This window comes from Schistocerca nitens, chromosome 3, assembly GCF_023898315.1.
Source record: "Schistocerca nitens isolate TAMUIC-IGC-003100 chromosome 3, iqSchNite1.1, whole genome shotgun sequence".
Classification (NCBI taxonomy): domain Eukaryota; kingdom Metazoa; phylum Arthropoda; class Insecta; order Orthoptera; family Acrididae; genus Schistocerca; species Schistocerca nitens.
In genome coordinates this window covers 565293485-565309049 of record NC_064616.1, presented here as the reverse complement: position 1 = coordinate 565309049, position 15565 = coordinate 565293485, and the positions used below count along the sequence as shown (strand labels likewise).

The window sequence follows — 15565 nt, the reverse complement described above, 5'->3', positions numbered from 1 at the left end:
TGGTTTTGAAGACGGTCCTATAGTTTCACATATAACTCATCGAATAATTTCATTGACATCCTGAAGTAATTAAAAAATTTGTCTTCGTGCTCTCGCAGCTTCGGGAAAATGGTGTAGAATGCTCCAGATTCCTACCGTAAGGTAATGAGAGGGTGCTCCCAATGAAACTACCATTCCTCCTTCGTTTTTTATTCTTTTATAGAGAAACAACATAGCAACCACTCTGCTTCTCTCCATGATCACTACTGAGCCTGTGTAGGAAGAAAACACAAAACCTAATATGAACCGTGTATGTGTGAAAGGGTTTCATTCGTTTTCGGTTGCAACTGAAAACGAGTCGAACCGAACCGAATGGAACCGCATACGTGTGAAACAGGCTTTAGAAAAGCCAAAAGAAAATGGCGGTTCCCGGTTCTTCATAGAGACGCTGTCTGCCACTTCGTTCTTTGTCATTCAGACTCGATTGACCATATTTGTAGCGTCTGCACCGCCTAATCACTGTGTCACACGATGGTGAATTGTTGCCGTACATTTCGATCAACTCAGCATGGAGTGTTGTCCTCTTGTTCTCCTTCAAATGCAGGGAATGAATTAACGCATCGTACTCCTCTTCATCAATTGGCTGCACCATTTTATTTTTGCTCATTTGTTACTTTAATAAGTTACGATTGCAAAATACTGACACGAATACTTCACAGGAAAATAGGAAACCTGGTAGAAGCCGACCTCGGGGAATATCAATTTGGATTCAGGAGATATGTAGGAAAACGCGAGGCAGTATTGACCCTACGAATAATATTACAAGTTAGATTAAGGAAATTCAAACCTATGTTTATAGCATTTATAGACTTACAGAAACGTTTTGAACAGTGATGACTGGAATACTTTCTTTTGAAATTCTGAAAGGGATAGGGGTAAAATATAAGGAGCGTAAGGCTGTTCACAACTTGTACAGAAACGAGGCGGCAGTTATAAGAGTCGAGGGGCATGAAAGGGAAGCAGTGGCTGAGGAGGGAATGAGACAGGGTCGTATCCTATCCGAGATGTAATTCAGTCAGTACATTGAGCAAGCAGTAAAGGAAACCGAAGAAAAATAGCTAGAATTAATATTCAGGGAGAAGAAATAAAACTTTGAGGTTTGTCGACGACACTGTAATTGTGTCAGCGAAAGCAAATGACTTAGAAGAGCAGTTGAACGGAATAGACAATATCTTGAAAGAAGGATATAAGATGAAGATCAACAAAAGAAAAACACTCCGTCTTCAGGCCACAAGTGGCCCATCGGGACCATCCGACCGCCGTGCAATCCTCAGATGAGGATGCAGACAGGAAGTGCGTGTGGTCAGCACACCGCACTCCCGGTCGTTATGACTGTTTTCTTTGACCGGAGCCGCTACTATTCGGTCGAGTAGCTCCTCAGTTGGCATCACGAGGCTGAGTGCACCCCGAAAAATGGCAACAGCGCATGGCGGCCTGGATGGTCACCCATCCAAGTGCCGACCGCACCCGACAGCGCTTAACTTCGGTGATCTGACGGGAACCGGTGTATCCACTGCGGCAAGGCCGTTGTCAACAAAAGAAAAACAGGGATAAAGAAATGTGGTCGAATTAAATCAGGTGATGCTGAAGAAATTAGATTAGGAAACGAGACACTTGAAGTAGTAGAAGAGTTTTGTTATTTGGGCACCAAAATAGCTGATGATGGCCAAAGTAGAGAGGACTAAAATGTAGACTGGCAGTGGAAAGAAAAGTGTTCCCAAAGAAGAGAAATTTCATTGACATTTAATACATATTCAGTTGTTGGGAAGTGTTTCCAGCAAGTATTTGTGTGGAGTGGAGCCATGTATGGAAGAGAAACACAGACGATAAGAGAATAGAAGCTTTTGAAATGTGGTGCTACAGAAGAATGTTGAAGTTTAGATGGGTTGATCATGCAACTAATGAGGAGGTACTGAACAGACTTGAGGAGAAAAGAAGTTTATGACACAGCATGACTAGAAGAAGGGCTCGGTTGGCGGGACACATTCTGACCGTTTAGTACTGGAGCAAAGTGTGTGGGGTAAAAACTGTAGAGCAAAACTGGACCAAACCAGTCTTCACACTGAAGACCACAACCCACAGAGGCAAACTACGGTACTATGGTGCAGTGATTGCAGCGTGTACCGGAGCTACACACACGCCCCCCAAACAAGCAAAAAGTTAATTACGTCACTCTGTTTCCTCGAGGTAATAATTAAAATTTTACGCCTACCCTTCGTAGATATTTTAAAGAGAACGCCCCTGCTAGGATTCTATTCCGATAGTAGACTGAATTTGCTGTCGTTGTTGTGCTAAAGCAAGGTTTAGGAAACTGTGGAGCGGTGACGTAGGTGTGACGACGCCGGCTGAGGACGCCGGAGAGGCTCCTAAAGCGCAGTGCGAATCCCGCGATAGGCGTTATTTGTGCGCCGAGCGCGGCCGGCCCCTCATTAGCCTGTCCCTGTTATTAATGCCCGCGCACCTGCCAGACGCGAGTAGGATTCAATTTTTAATCTGCATGTTCGGCGGCGCGCCCGTCCGCTGCGCCAGTAAATTGATCCCCGGCCGCGAAATGGCCCTTGAAATCAAAGGTGAAGCCTCCCCCAGTGTTTGGGTAATGGAGGCCTCCGCGTGTTAAGAGCTGCCTGCAAGACCGATCCCCAAATCGAATCCCCGGAGTGGGTGGAGAGAAAATAAAATAAAACGAAGTAATGGGAAACTTTGTTGCGATGAGAATGAGGGAGCTTTCTTGTTCTTTTTCTACGCACCCTGTGTATTCTGTAGCATGAGAGGCGGCTTGTAAGGAGGCGCGGTAAAAAATAAAAAGTTAAATTGGTTGTGAGGCCCGAGCACGGAGGAAGGGACATGTCCTTGCCGGCCATATCGTCCACAAATACCTCTCCCGAGTCGGAAAAGAAAATTGCCTTGCAACTGCACTTAAGTCGGCTGCGCCGTCTAGGCCGGTGCCGCCTTTTCTTTACGACGGGCGCGTTAAACAGCTCTCCCGTGTAATCTGTCTGCTCTCGCCTCTGTTAATCGCGTGCTACCTCCTTCCATTACAGAGCTCGAACTATCCTGACAAAAACTATCTTCGTATTTTTATGATATATAATTTCATTTTAATCGTGCTATTTCAGTGCTTTAAACGCAACTGCCGATACGAGCGGCCCCTAACTCATATATTTGGAATTTCTCGTCTGCTCGGAATTCCAGTATTTGATATTATTCGGTACCGTAACTGCTAAGTGTTTAGCATATCTGGAGACTGACCACACGTAGTATTAAGGGGACTAGTGCGTGAGTAAGTGTCAAAATATATCGATTTTTAATTTTGGTCTTAAAAAATTCTCTTTAGTTTTCCGAACAAGAAAAAGTTTACTTCGAGGACACTGTGCTGAAGAAAGCTAAAAAAATATATAGACATTTAAAAATGTCTGCACATATGACGACGCTCCCCTGTCACGAAGACAGCACTGTTAAAAACAGAATGTTGTTCACACTTGTTTTTTATGACTTTTTACTCATTAATGGCCGGCTGGATTGGCCGAGCGGTTCTAGGCGCTCCGGTCACAGGTTCGAATCCTGCCTCGGACATGGATGTGTGTGGTGTCGTTAGGTTAGTTAGGTTTAAGTAGTTCTAAGTTCCAGGAGACTGATGACCTCAGATGTTAAGTCCCGTAGTACTCAGAGCCATTTGAACCATGTGTACTCATTAATGCCTTACAAGGAACCCACTGAATGCGAGATGGCAGAAGGCTAATGATGTTTACGGCATTCGACGCCTCACATATCGTCTACCATGGAACCACGATATTGGCTTCTAATGGAACGGGGGATGGGGCGTGGAGGCATGCAATGGTGAGCGCAGCATGACGATTAAATGGCTCTGAGCACTATGGGACTCAACTGCTGAGGTCATTAGTCCCCTAGAACTTAGAACTAGTTAAACCTAACTAACCTAAGAACATCACAAACATCCATTCCCGAGGCAGGATTCGAACCTGCGACCGTTGCGGTCTTGCGGTTCCAGACTGCAGCGCCTTTAACCGCACGGCCACTTCGGCCGGCGCAGCATGACGCTACGGAGCTAGTTCAATTGCTTACAAAACAAACTCCCCATCGCACCCACCTCAGATTTAGTGGCCATATGGCACAGCGGACAGCCCGTCAAAATATGAACAAAGATCAAGCACGGAAACAGAAAGAAGGTGCACTGAACTGTGAAAAAAGAATCAAAATAGAAACTGTGAACGGTCCAAGCTTAAGATGTGCAACACCGATCGAAATGCAAGAATCACACCGTCATGGTTGTGTGGTCACAGTACTGGACTACAAGGCGCGAGATCTGTGTTGGAACCACCCTCGCGCCCCATTTTTTTCCTCACAAAATTATGAGCTTTCCGTCTTGACAATTGGCACAGATGGTTACAGAGTATGAGTCATGTGGTAAGAATGTATTACCGTCGCAAGTGAATGTGATGAATAGTAACAGCAGGTGAGATGTTGCATAAACTTCTCACAGAAATGAAAACAACAAATAAACGGTTCAAAATGGTTCAAATGGCTCTGAGCACTATGGGACTTCACTTCTGAGGTCACCAGTCCCCTAGAACTTAGAACTACTTAAACATAACTAACCTAAGGACATAACACACATCCATGCCCGAGGCTGGATTCGAACAAATAAACGGGTGTGAACTATGTTACAGCAAAGGATTTCAAGAGTCTAAACTTACAATACGGAACGCAAGTGTCATAACTTGTGGCACTTGTGTAGAACAAATAAGAGACAGGTAAGTCTAGAGGTCTCTTCCTTACGCATCGCTGTTGCAAACGGACGTTACACCACGACACAGACACAAATCTGAATACAGTGAGCAGACACGTCGGTGAACGGACGGACAGTTCATAATTGGGCTGGGACACACAACAAACCACAATCACACTGTATTCTAGTGTAGTGAAAAGTGTTTTACTACGTTATTTGTGGAAAATACTTGTTATAGTTACATATGCATCACAACATGTCAGCATGATGCGGAGAATGGAAGTGCTTGCCATACGAAAACGTAAGCAAACAAGAAAATAGGCGCGAAAACATTACGAAAAATTAAATTACATTCTAGAAGATGGGTTAACTCCCAGGAAAAAACTTTCTCATCAACATCGTTTGGTTGCAGATGACAAGCTACCTGTAGTAATTAACGCAAAAGTGATCCAGAAAATTCATGCACACCAAATGTAAAGGTATTTACAAAAAGAAACGATCTGTTGTTTGAACTAAAAATGCACATAATTTTATAATCATTGAACAAAAATTTTCACATTGCAGAATAAATAAAAACGAAAACCCACTGATGATGGCAAAGTGGTGCCGAAACATGTTTGGGTACTGAGAAAAACGATGTTTTTGCATAACTGGCGGACCTCACATCCAAAACATTTTAACTGCAAACACGGTCAACACAAGGAGCTGCAAATCAAAAAGATGGATAAGAAAATATTTACTTGACAGTTTAAATTAGTTAGAAGAAAAACATGTTTCATATGAGTACTGTATGTAATGACGAACCTGATTAGTTGAATGAAGAGTTATCATCAACTAAAGCCTTCAAATGCTTTCTGATCAGTGTTGCAACTATCAAAGGATACGGATATCGAAGAGAAGCAAAACCTGGTGTTTATCTTAATGCAACTTATTAGTGGATTAATCGGATCTGTATCTGAGTACTGATGTCTAACTATAGACCGATGTCTGTACAAATTTGCGCACTCTCTCTCAGAACATAGCAGAACATAGGAACGCGATTCCGTCCAGGATGAATTTTTCACTTTTCAGGGGAGTGTGTGCTCATACGAAACTTCCTGGTGGACTAAAAGTGTGGGTTGGACCGATATTCCAACTCGGGACCTTTGGCTTTCGCCAGTAAGTACTCTGCTAACACAGCTACCCAAGCACGCCGCACGACCCGTCCTCAGAGATTGATTTCCGTCAGTACCTAATTTCCTACCTTTCAAACTTTACAGAAGTCCTTCTGCGAAACATCCAGGACTAGTACTCCAGGAAGAAAGGATATTGCAGAGACATGGCTTAGCCACATCCTGGGGAATGTTTCCAAAATGAATTTTTCACTCTGCAGCGGGCCGTGGTCGGAAACTTCCTGTCAGATCAAAACTGTGTGCCGGACCGAGACTCGAATTCGGAAACTTTTCGTTTGCTCGCGAGTGCTCTAACAACTGAGCTATCCAAGTACGACAAAACGAACTGGTCTTCTTTGGCTCATCTCTGTTTCCTTCATCAATCCTTTCTGGTACGAGTTTCAGATTAACAATCAATATTCAAGTGTCTGTCAAACAACGGTTCTGTAAGCTACCTCCATTGTGGGTGGAATCTCAGTCTGGAACCTGACTTTCCGACGATTAGTTTTATGTAGTCGCTTCACTTTAAATCTTCCTGTACGCATACTCCCATACATTTAACGGATGTGTCTATATCCAGTGTTTATTCAGGTATCAGGTGATCATACCATAATGAGCCTTTCGACTTATTTATGCACAATACGTTGCATTTGTTTATATTGAGGGTCAACTGCCCCTCACTACATCAAGCACCGATCCTCTGCAGGTCTTCCTGAATTTCGCTACAATTTTCTAGTGTTTCGTATCGACTGTATCCAGCTTTCGACTTATCTACTAGGATTCCTGTGAGTAGGACTGGTCCTACGTCCGCCTCCGTAGCTGTATGGTCAGCGCGGCTAACTGCTACGCGGAGAACCACAGTTCGATTCCCGGTACTGCCGCCGGCGGGGGTGGCCAAGCGGTTAAAGGCGCTACAGTCTGGAACCGCGTGACCGCTACGGTCGCAGGTTCGAATCCTGCCTCGGGCATGGATGTGTGTGATGTCCTTAGGTTAGTTAGGTTTACGTAGTTCTAAGTTCTAGGGGACTGATGACCTTAGAAGTTAAGTCCCATAGTGCCCAGTGCCATTTGAACCATTTGAACCTGTACTGCCAACGCTTTTTTCCTTGGTGAGAGCACTGGTGCGGGGTGCACACAATCTCGTGAGGCCAGTTGATGAGCTACTTGACCGAGTAGCAGCGGTTCCAAGTAACGAAAACCGAAAGCGACCCCGGCCGGAGTGGCCGTGCGGTTCTAGGCGCTACAGTCTGGAGCCGAGAGACCGCTACGGTCGCAGGTTCGAATCCTGCCTCGGGCATGGATGTGTGTGATGTCTTTAAGTTAGGTTTAATTAGTTCTAAGTTCTAGGCGACTGATGACCTCAGAAGTTAAGTCGCTTAGTGCTCAGAGCCATTTGAACCATTTTTTTTTTTTTGTGAAGCCATGTTTCGTCTTATCTGACCATCAGCGGATGTCGGGCCCTAACAACGTACAACGGACAGCCATGTACTTATTCTCGGTGTGGGCAAGAAGGTCACATCAGATCTGAATGTCTGCTTCGATGGATAGCGCAACTACTGACTGGAGGAATGGTCCTTCCTTCATCGTCAGCGATACTGTCGATCACATATGTGACGGCGGTTAAGTCGCCACCGGCCGCCTGGCGGATCTCATAATCACATGAACAGTTGATGGATAGTGTTAAGATATTTCATGGGTCTGTTGTGGATAGGGTTGCTGACGATGTGACTACAGCTATGTCCTCAGTTCCTGTGACTGCTCCGGCTGCACCTGTGGCCGACGCTGATGTCGAACGTGATTCCTTGGTCGACTCCCTGATTGCCCCGACGGCGGCCTTTCTGCCCGACCGGCACGACTCCTTCCCTTATTCGGTTCTTCGGACACGGAAATACGTTTGCCTAAACAACACTCCCTCTAAAGACGCAAAAGGAGGCACTGCACGACGTCGGAACAGGGCTCTTCTCGCTGTCCAGGTGATACACTATCTGTTGAGCAAACCAACGTTTCAGCGTCTGTGACCGTGGACGACGGCGACGTCAGTACGTCTGCCGAACGGTGGTTATCAATGTTTCTGCCTCTGCAGTCTCTACCGAAGAAGGAACGCTCTGGCGGTGTCGGCAGACGTTGAACATATGGATACCACGGCGACTGAGTCACCGCTGGCGTGGAGCGAGGCTTTTGGAGATACAGTAGATCCCTTATAGGATTCTCCGCCGTTTGGGGAGGCACCTGCCGGTGTTAGCTTCTGCGACGCGTGAGGGGCGCCGGCAGCGCCTGCCGCCGGATGCCCCCCGCATCTTCACAGCAGCGACCTGTAGCTCCCCACCCCACTGGGGCCCAGCTCCACGCGTACCGTGTCGCAACACTGAATATCAACGGCGCCCGCGCGTCCGTCAAGATCCATCCCCAGAATGAAATGATACTGGCTTCGGAGCTAGTCATTGCATTGTTACAGGAGGTGCAGTTAGCAGCGCTAAAACGGATACCAGGATGCGAATGCTACACTACTGGCCATTAAAATTGCTACACCAAGAACAAATGTAGATGATAATCGGGTATTCATTGGACAAATATATTATACTAGAACTGACATGTGATTACATTTTCACGCAATTTGGGTGCACAGATCATGAGAAATCAGTACCCAGAACAACCAGCTCTGGCCGTAATAACGGCCTTGATGCGCCTGGGCATTGAGTCAAACAGAGCTTGGATGGCGTTTACAGGTACAGCTGCCCATGCAGCTTCAGCACGATTCCACAGTTCATCAAGAGTACTGACTGGCGTATTGTGACGAGCCAGTTGCTCGGCCACCATTGAACAGACGTTTTCAATTGGTGAGAGATCTGGAGAATGTGCTGGCCAGGGCAGCAGTCGAACATTTTCTGTATCCAGCAAGGCCCGAACAGGACCTGCAACATGCGGTCGTGCATTATCCTGCTGAAATGTAGGGTTTCGCAGGAATCGAATGAAGGGTAGAGCCACGGCTCGTAACACATCTGAAATGTTACGTCCACTGTTCAAAGTGCAGTCAATGCGTACAAGAGGTGACCGAGACGTGTAACCAATGGCACCCCATACCATCACGCTGGGTGATGCGCCAGTATGGCGATGACGAATACACGCTTCCAATGTGCGTTCACTGCGATGTCGCTAAACACGGATGCGACCATCATGATGCTGTAAACAGAACCTGGATTCATCCGGAAAAATGACGTTTTGCCATTCGTGCACCCAGGTTCGTCGTTGAGTACACCATCGCAGGCGCTCCTGTCTGTGATGCAGCGTCAAGGGTAACCGCAGCCATGGTCTCCGAGCTGATACTCCATGCTGCTGTAAACGTCAATGGTTCAAATGGCTCTGAGCACTATGGGACTCAACTTCTGAGGTCATTAGTCCCCTAGAACTTAGAACTAGTTAAACCTAACTAACCTAAGGACATCACAAACATCCATGCCCGAGGCAGGATTCGAACCTGCGACCGTAGCGGCCTGTAAACGTCGTCGAACTGTTCGTGCAGATGGTTGTTGTCTTGCAAACGTCCCCATCTGTTGACTCAGGGATCGAGACGTGGCTGCACGATCCGTCACAGCCATGCGGATAAGATGCTTGTCACTCGACTTGCTAGTGATACGAGGCCGTTGGGATCCAGCACGGCGTTCCGTATTACCCTCCTGAACTCTGAACTCACCGATTCCATATTCTGCCAACTGTCATTGGATCTCGACCAACGCGAGCAGCAATGTGGCGATACGATAAACCGCAATCGCGATAGGCTACAATCCGACCTTTATCAAAGCCGGAAACGTGATGGTGCGCATTTCTCCACCTTACACGACGCATCACAACAACGTTTCACCAGGCAAAGCCGGTCAACTGCTGTTTGTGTATGAGAAATCGGTTGGAAACTTTCCTCATGTCAGCACGTTGTAGGTGTCGCCACCGGCGCCAACCTTGTGTGAATGCTCTGAATAGTTATTCATTTGCATATCACAGCATCATCTTTCTGTCGGTTAAATTTCGCGTCTGTATCACTTCATCTTCGTGGTGTAGCAATTTTAATGGCCAGTAGTGTATATCTCCCATGGCGATTACCTTGGCCGTGGAGTAGCGGTGTATGTACGCGAAGGTATCCCGATTGACGACATCGTGTATCTTCCTCCTACCAGGGATACGGCGTTTAAAATTTGCTCCATGCGTTTACTTCTGGTATCGGGCGTTAGCGTGAAAGGGCACGATTTTAAACGGAGGAGATTGCCACACTGTTCTTAGGTAGACATGAACATCTACTCTTTGGAGGGGACTTTAACTGCATGCTCGGCCGGTAAGATCAATACGAGAATTTTATAACGTGTCAGGACCTGAGTCTCATTGTTCGCAATCCAGCCCTACGGGAACTAGGGAGGTACGGCGCGCAGAAGACCGGGGATTCACGTTTCATACAAGCTATTCAGCAAGTCTGTTGGGTCGCATTTATGTATGCGGTGCTCGATGTAGAGCGCTGGCCTTGGTGCTCTCCGACCACTGCGCGTATATTTGCGCACTGCTTCTTCCCCGCCTGCGGTTTGGAAGAATAGGGCACCATGGAGACTCAACACTCACCATCTACAGAATCCTGATTGTTGCCAACGTACCACTTAGAAGTGGACAAGGTGCGAACGGCGTCTCTGATCATACCCATCAGTGGAGGACTGGTGGCTGGAATGTGCTAAACCGACGACCCGTCGTACATTCCTCACTTACAGCAGGGTCGTGACCTCCACGACCTTGATGGCCAGCCACCTTTCCCGGAAGTTCAAACTGAACGCAGCTAATAGCGATTTCTCGCCGGAAACTGCAAACCTAATGTGGTGTGGCGGGAGAATCCCTCCATGCATCATATTGTGCACGATCGCAGACACCACAGAACTCGTCGATCACAGTGAGCACCGGGCCACATGCCAAGCGGACATAGCCGATAGTTTTGTAGAACATTATCGCCGAGTCTACTGTGCCGATGGTTGGGCCGTCCTGGACTTCGATCCTGTCGCCGTGGACTTTCCACGCGCCCTCACAGTTGAGGAGGGGGTTTCGTTAATGGAACCTTTCACCTCCGAGGAGGTGACTATCGCTTTCTTCAGGGATGCACTGTGCATGTTGCCAGGCATCGAAGAACTCCCTACTGAATTTTATTGTACGTTTTGTGGTCTCATATCTAAACAATGGACGGATATGTGTAATGAACTTTTCATGGCTGCAGCTGCGATTCCGCAAGTTATTTCTCGTTCATAAACCAACACCTGAAATTGCGACGGTACACTACCGCCCTTGCCGGCCGCTGGTGGCCGAGCGGTTCTGGCGCTACAGTCTGGAACCGCGCGACCGCTACGGTCGCAGGTTCGAATCCTGCCTCGGGCATGGATGTGTGTGTTGTCCTTAGGTTAGTTAGGTTTAAGTAGTTCTAAGTTCTAGGGGACTTACGACCTCAGAAGTTGAGTCCCATAGTGCTCAGAGCCATTTGAACCATTTGAACTACCGCCCTATCAATACTGATTACAAGATTTCTGAGCGGTTATTGGCGGCGCGCTGCAGGCCCCTCTTACCACGTGTCCTGTCCACAAAGCAGACGGCTCCAGGTGGCACAGTTAACGTCCAGACAGCCACTGGAGACTGTCGTGACGTAATGGCGCTGGCAGAAGCATGTAGACTTCGTGTGTCGATCGGAACCGTAGATTTTGACAGCCCATTTGACAGGGCGCGCCATGTATTTTTATACGCTGTATTAGAACAGAGATGCTTCCCTGACAAGTTCATCAGCGTGTTTGGCGGCTCTGTAACAGCGCGCGTTCGTTGGCTCAGGTCAGTGGGCGCGTGGCGGATCCGATCCAAAGGTCAGTCCACCAAGACTACCCCTTTTCCATGTACCTTCATGCGGTGGTACTGGAGCTGCTCATAGGCTTGCTGACAGCTCAACTGTCTAGACTCCCTTTACGCAGTTATACTTTTAAATATAGCGCATAAGCAGATGATCTCCTGCTGCTGCTTTGTTCTCGGAGGTCGCGCAGATCCTCGACACCAGTTCGGCTCATAGGAGGGCGGTTAGAACTGTGATTAATGTACGCAAATCCATGGCGCTGTCCATTGATTCCGGGCTACCCCCGGAAGATCTGGCGTCCCTGCCCTGTGTCCAATGTTTCCGCTATCATGGGATCACCTTTACGTCGTCAACGAGCCGTACACCGCAGATCAACTTTCGTCGAGGTTTGGGAATTGTCCGTATGGTGATCAGTCACAACTCTTTACGCCGCCTTGATCCTAGCTGAATGCCTGTGTGGCATTCAGAATGGTTCATACTGCGCAGGTTCTACCGATACTGATTACGATTCAAGAGGCATTCGGATATGTTCTGACGGCTGGGTTCATCTTCAAAGTCCACTGTGACACAGTCACTCGCCCCTACATGTAGAAGGGCTTGGTCATACGAACGCACGCTATCGTGCGGGGGCACTTTACAGTGCCACAACGTACAAACAATGGCGCGTTGTCGAAGCCACCATTACACACCATTTATGTGCCGACCTTATGCCAGTATCCCTCTCGCCGCCGGTACCTGTCGGTAGCATCATGCTCGTTTTTCCACACATCGCGGCATTCATTGTGGAACTCAGTTTTGTGATCCAGCCCATTATGTGACCTCACTTCGTTTGCTGAGCGATACTTTGCTGGAAACTACTAATGTAAAACTACAACTTTTTATGGACACACAATAATTATAATTTGTTGAGCATCAAGTCAGAAGGAGTATTGTTCGTTTTTTGCATGGACATGCCGTTGCAAACTATAGGTTCATGGCTGACTGTAATGAAAATAACGATGAAACTTGTAGTATATACCTCAATGTTAATACACTCCTGGAAATTGAAATAAGAACACCGTGAATTCATTGTCCCAGGAAGGGGAAACTTTATTGACACATTCCTGGGGTCAGATACATCACATGATCACACTGACAGAACCACAGGCACATAGACACAGGCAACAGAGCATGCACAATGTCGGCACTAGTACAGTGTATATCCACCTTTCGCAGCAATGCAGGCTGCTATTCTCCCATGGAGACGATCGTAGAGATGCTGGATGTAGTCCTGTGGAACGGCTTGCCATGCCATTTCCACCTGGCGCCTCAGTTGGACCAGCGTTCGTGCTGGACGTGCAGACCGCGTGAGACAACGCTTCATCCAGTCCCAAACATGCTCAATGGGGTACAGATGCGGAGATCTTGCTGGCCAGGGTAGTTGACTTACACCTTCTAGAGCACGTTGGGTGGCACGGGATACATGCGGACGTGCATTGTCCTGTTGAAACAGCGAGTTCCCTTGCCGGTCTAGGAATGGTAGAACGATGGGTTCGATGACGGTTTGGATGTACCGTGCACTATTCAGTGTCCCCTCGACGATCACCAGTGGTGTACGGCCAGTGTAGGAGATCGCTCCCCACACCATGATGCCGGGTGTTGGCCCTGTGTGCCTCGGTCGTATGCAGTCCTGATTGTGGCGCTCACCTGCACGGCGCCAAACACGCATACGACCATCATTGGCACCAAGGCAGAAGCGACTCTCTTCGCTGAAGACGACACGTCTCCATTCGTCCCTCCATTCACGCCTGTCGCGACACCACTGGAGGCGGGCTGCACGATGTTGGGGCGTGAGCGGAAGACGGCCTAACGGTGTGCGGGACCGTAGCCCAGCTTCATGGAGACGGTTGCGAATGGTCCTCGCCGATACCCCAGGAGCAACAGTGTCCCTAATTTGCTGGGAAGTGGCGGTGCGGTCCCCTACGGCACTGCGTAGGATCCTACGGTCTTGGCGTGCATCCGTGCGTCGCTGCGGTCCGGTCCCAGGTCGACGGGCACGTGCACCTTCCGCCGACCACTGGCGACAACATCGATGTACTGTGGAGACCTCACGCCCCACGTGTTGAGCAATTCGGCGGTACGTCCACCCGGCCTCCCGCATGCCCACTATACGCCCTCGCTCAAAGTCCGTCAACTGCACATACGGTTCACGTCCACGCTGTCGCGGCATGCTACCAGTGTTAAAGACTGCGATGGAGCTCCGTATGCCACGGCAAACTGGCTGACACTGACGGCGGCGGTGCACAAATGCTGCGCAGCTAGCGCCATTCGACGGCCAACGCCGCGGTTCCTGGTGTGTCCGCTGTGCCGTGCGTGTGATCATTGCTTGTACAGCCCTCTCGCAGTGTCCGGAGCAAGTATGGTGGGTCTGACACACCGGTGTCAATGTGTTCTTTTTTCCATTTCCAGGAGTGTAGTTTCTACAGTTGAGCAATGATGCAATAACTATCACACTCAGATTTTGCATGACTGTCTGTGGGCAGTTATGATGTAATGAGCATATCAGATAATTCAGACACGTTACATTTTAAAAGTAGATTTTGAGTATCCAGAAAATATCCATAACTTCTCTCCGATCTACCATTATGCCCAGAGAAAATGATATCACCAGCATCAACAACTCAAAAGTTGCAGAAAAGCTAATTTACAAATTATAAGTTTAAAATATTATGTGATTAACTACAGAAATGTAACGCAGTGTCTGAATAATAATCCTATTCTAAGCAAAATTCACTGGATATTTCATTCCTTCAAGATCCATGGATGAAACACTATATCGATATTAATGCTGAGAAATGTGTGAATGCATGAAATGATTTCGAAATCAATTTTTTCGAACTAATGAATAACAATGTTTTTGAGAAAACTATGAAGAATGTGCAAAAAATGAGTGATGTGAAGCTGGTAACACATTGGTAAGGTAGATACGGAGCTGATGTTCTCACTGCAATACTTAACTTCAAGTGAAGTGACATATTCAAGGAAAGTTTGGTTGCTATTGAATTAAGGTTGGACAAATCTGCTTTAGGTAACTGTAAGACTCCTCTTATAGTTTTCCGTTATGGACAGACGTTGAAGGCATTTGGGGCAAAAATGCTTAAAATGTGTCATAGCTTAATATACAGGGTGGGGCCGCTAAAACTGTTTGTGGAAATATCTGGGACTCTACAACACGGATGGCGAAAAGGTTGCAAAAAAATTGTTCATCTCAAAAGGGGATATCCAGTGACAGTAAACTCGACCCGCTACCCCACTCCCAGGTGGGTGGAAGGAGGTCAACTTTGGAATCTTTAATACTAATACCCAATTTTTATTCCGTATACAAATTCTCCGGAAAAATGTAACTTTTGTATGGAACGGTTTCATCGTTGCGAGATGGATGGCGCTGTAATCGACACAAATCGAAATGGGTTACAAACCGTTGAAAAGTGGATAGGGTAATGTTCGATATGTTAACAAATGTCCGCGACGCATTTTGTACCCGTTCAAATAACTGTCTGTGATGCACGGACGGCGAACATGCGTCGCAGTCCGTGGTGAGACTCCCACTGTAGGTGCAACACATCTAGGTGCATTGATGGAATTCCATTGCGTCGAGGGCGACTGTGGCCGTACCGCGAACGACGGACAAGGAAATGGCGGCGCGAAGCGGTCACGGTTCACTTTACTGCAAACATTCGAGCAGCAGACAAAAAAAATTGTTCAAATGGCTCTGAGCACTATGGGACTCAACTG

General features: G+C 47.5%; 1 pseudogene; it reads right to left on the bottom strand.

Moving 5' to 3' along the window:
• Positions 1 to 1453: 1453 nt before the first annotated feature.
• On the bottom strand, positions 1454 to 1571 carry LOC126250294 (5S ribosomal RNA; annotated as a pseudogene).
• Positions 1572 to 15565: the final 13994 nt, after the last annotated feature.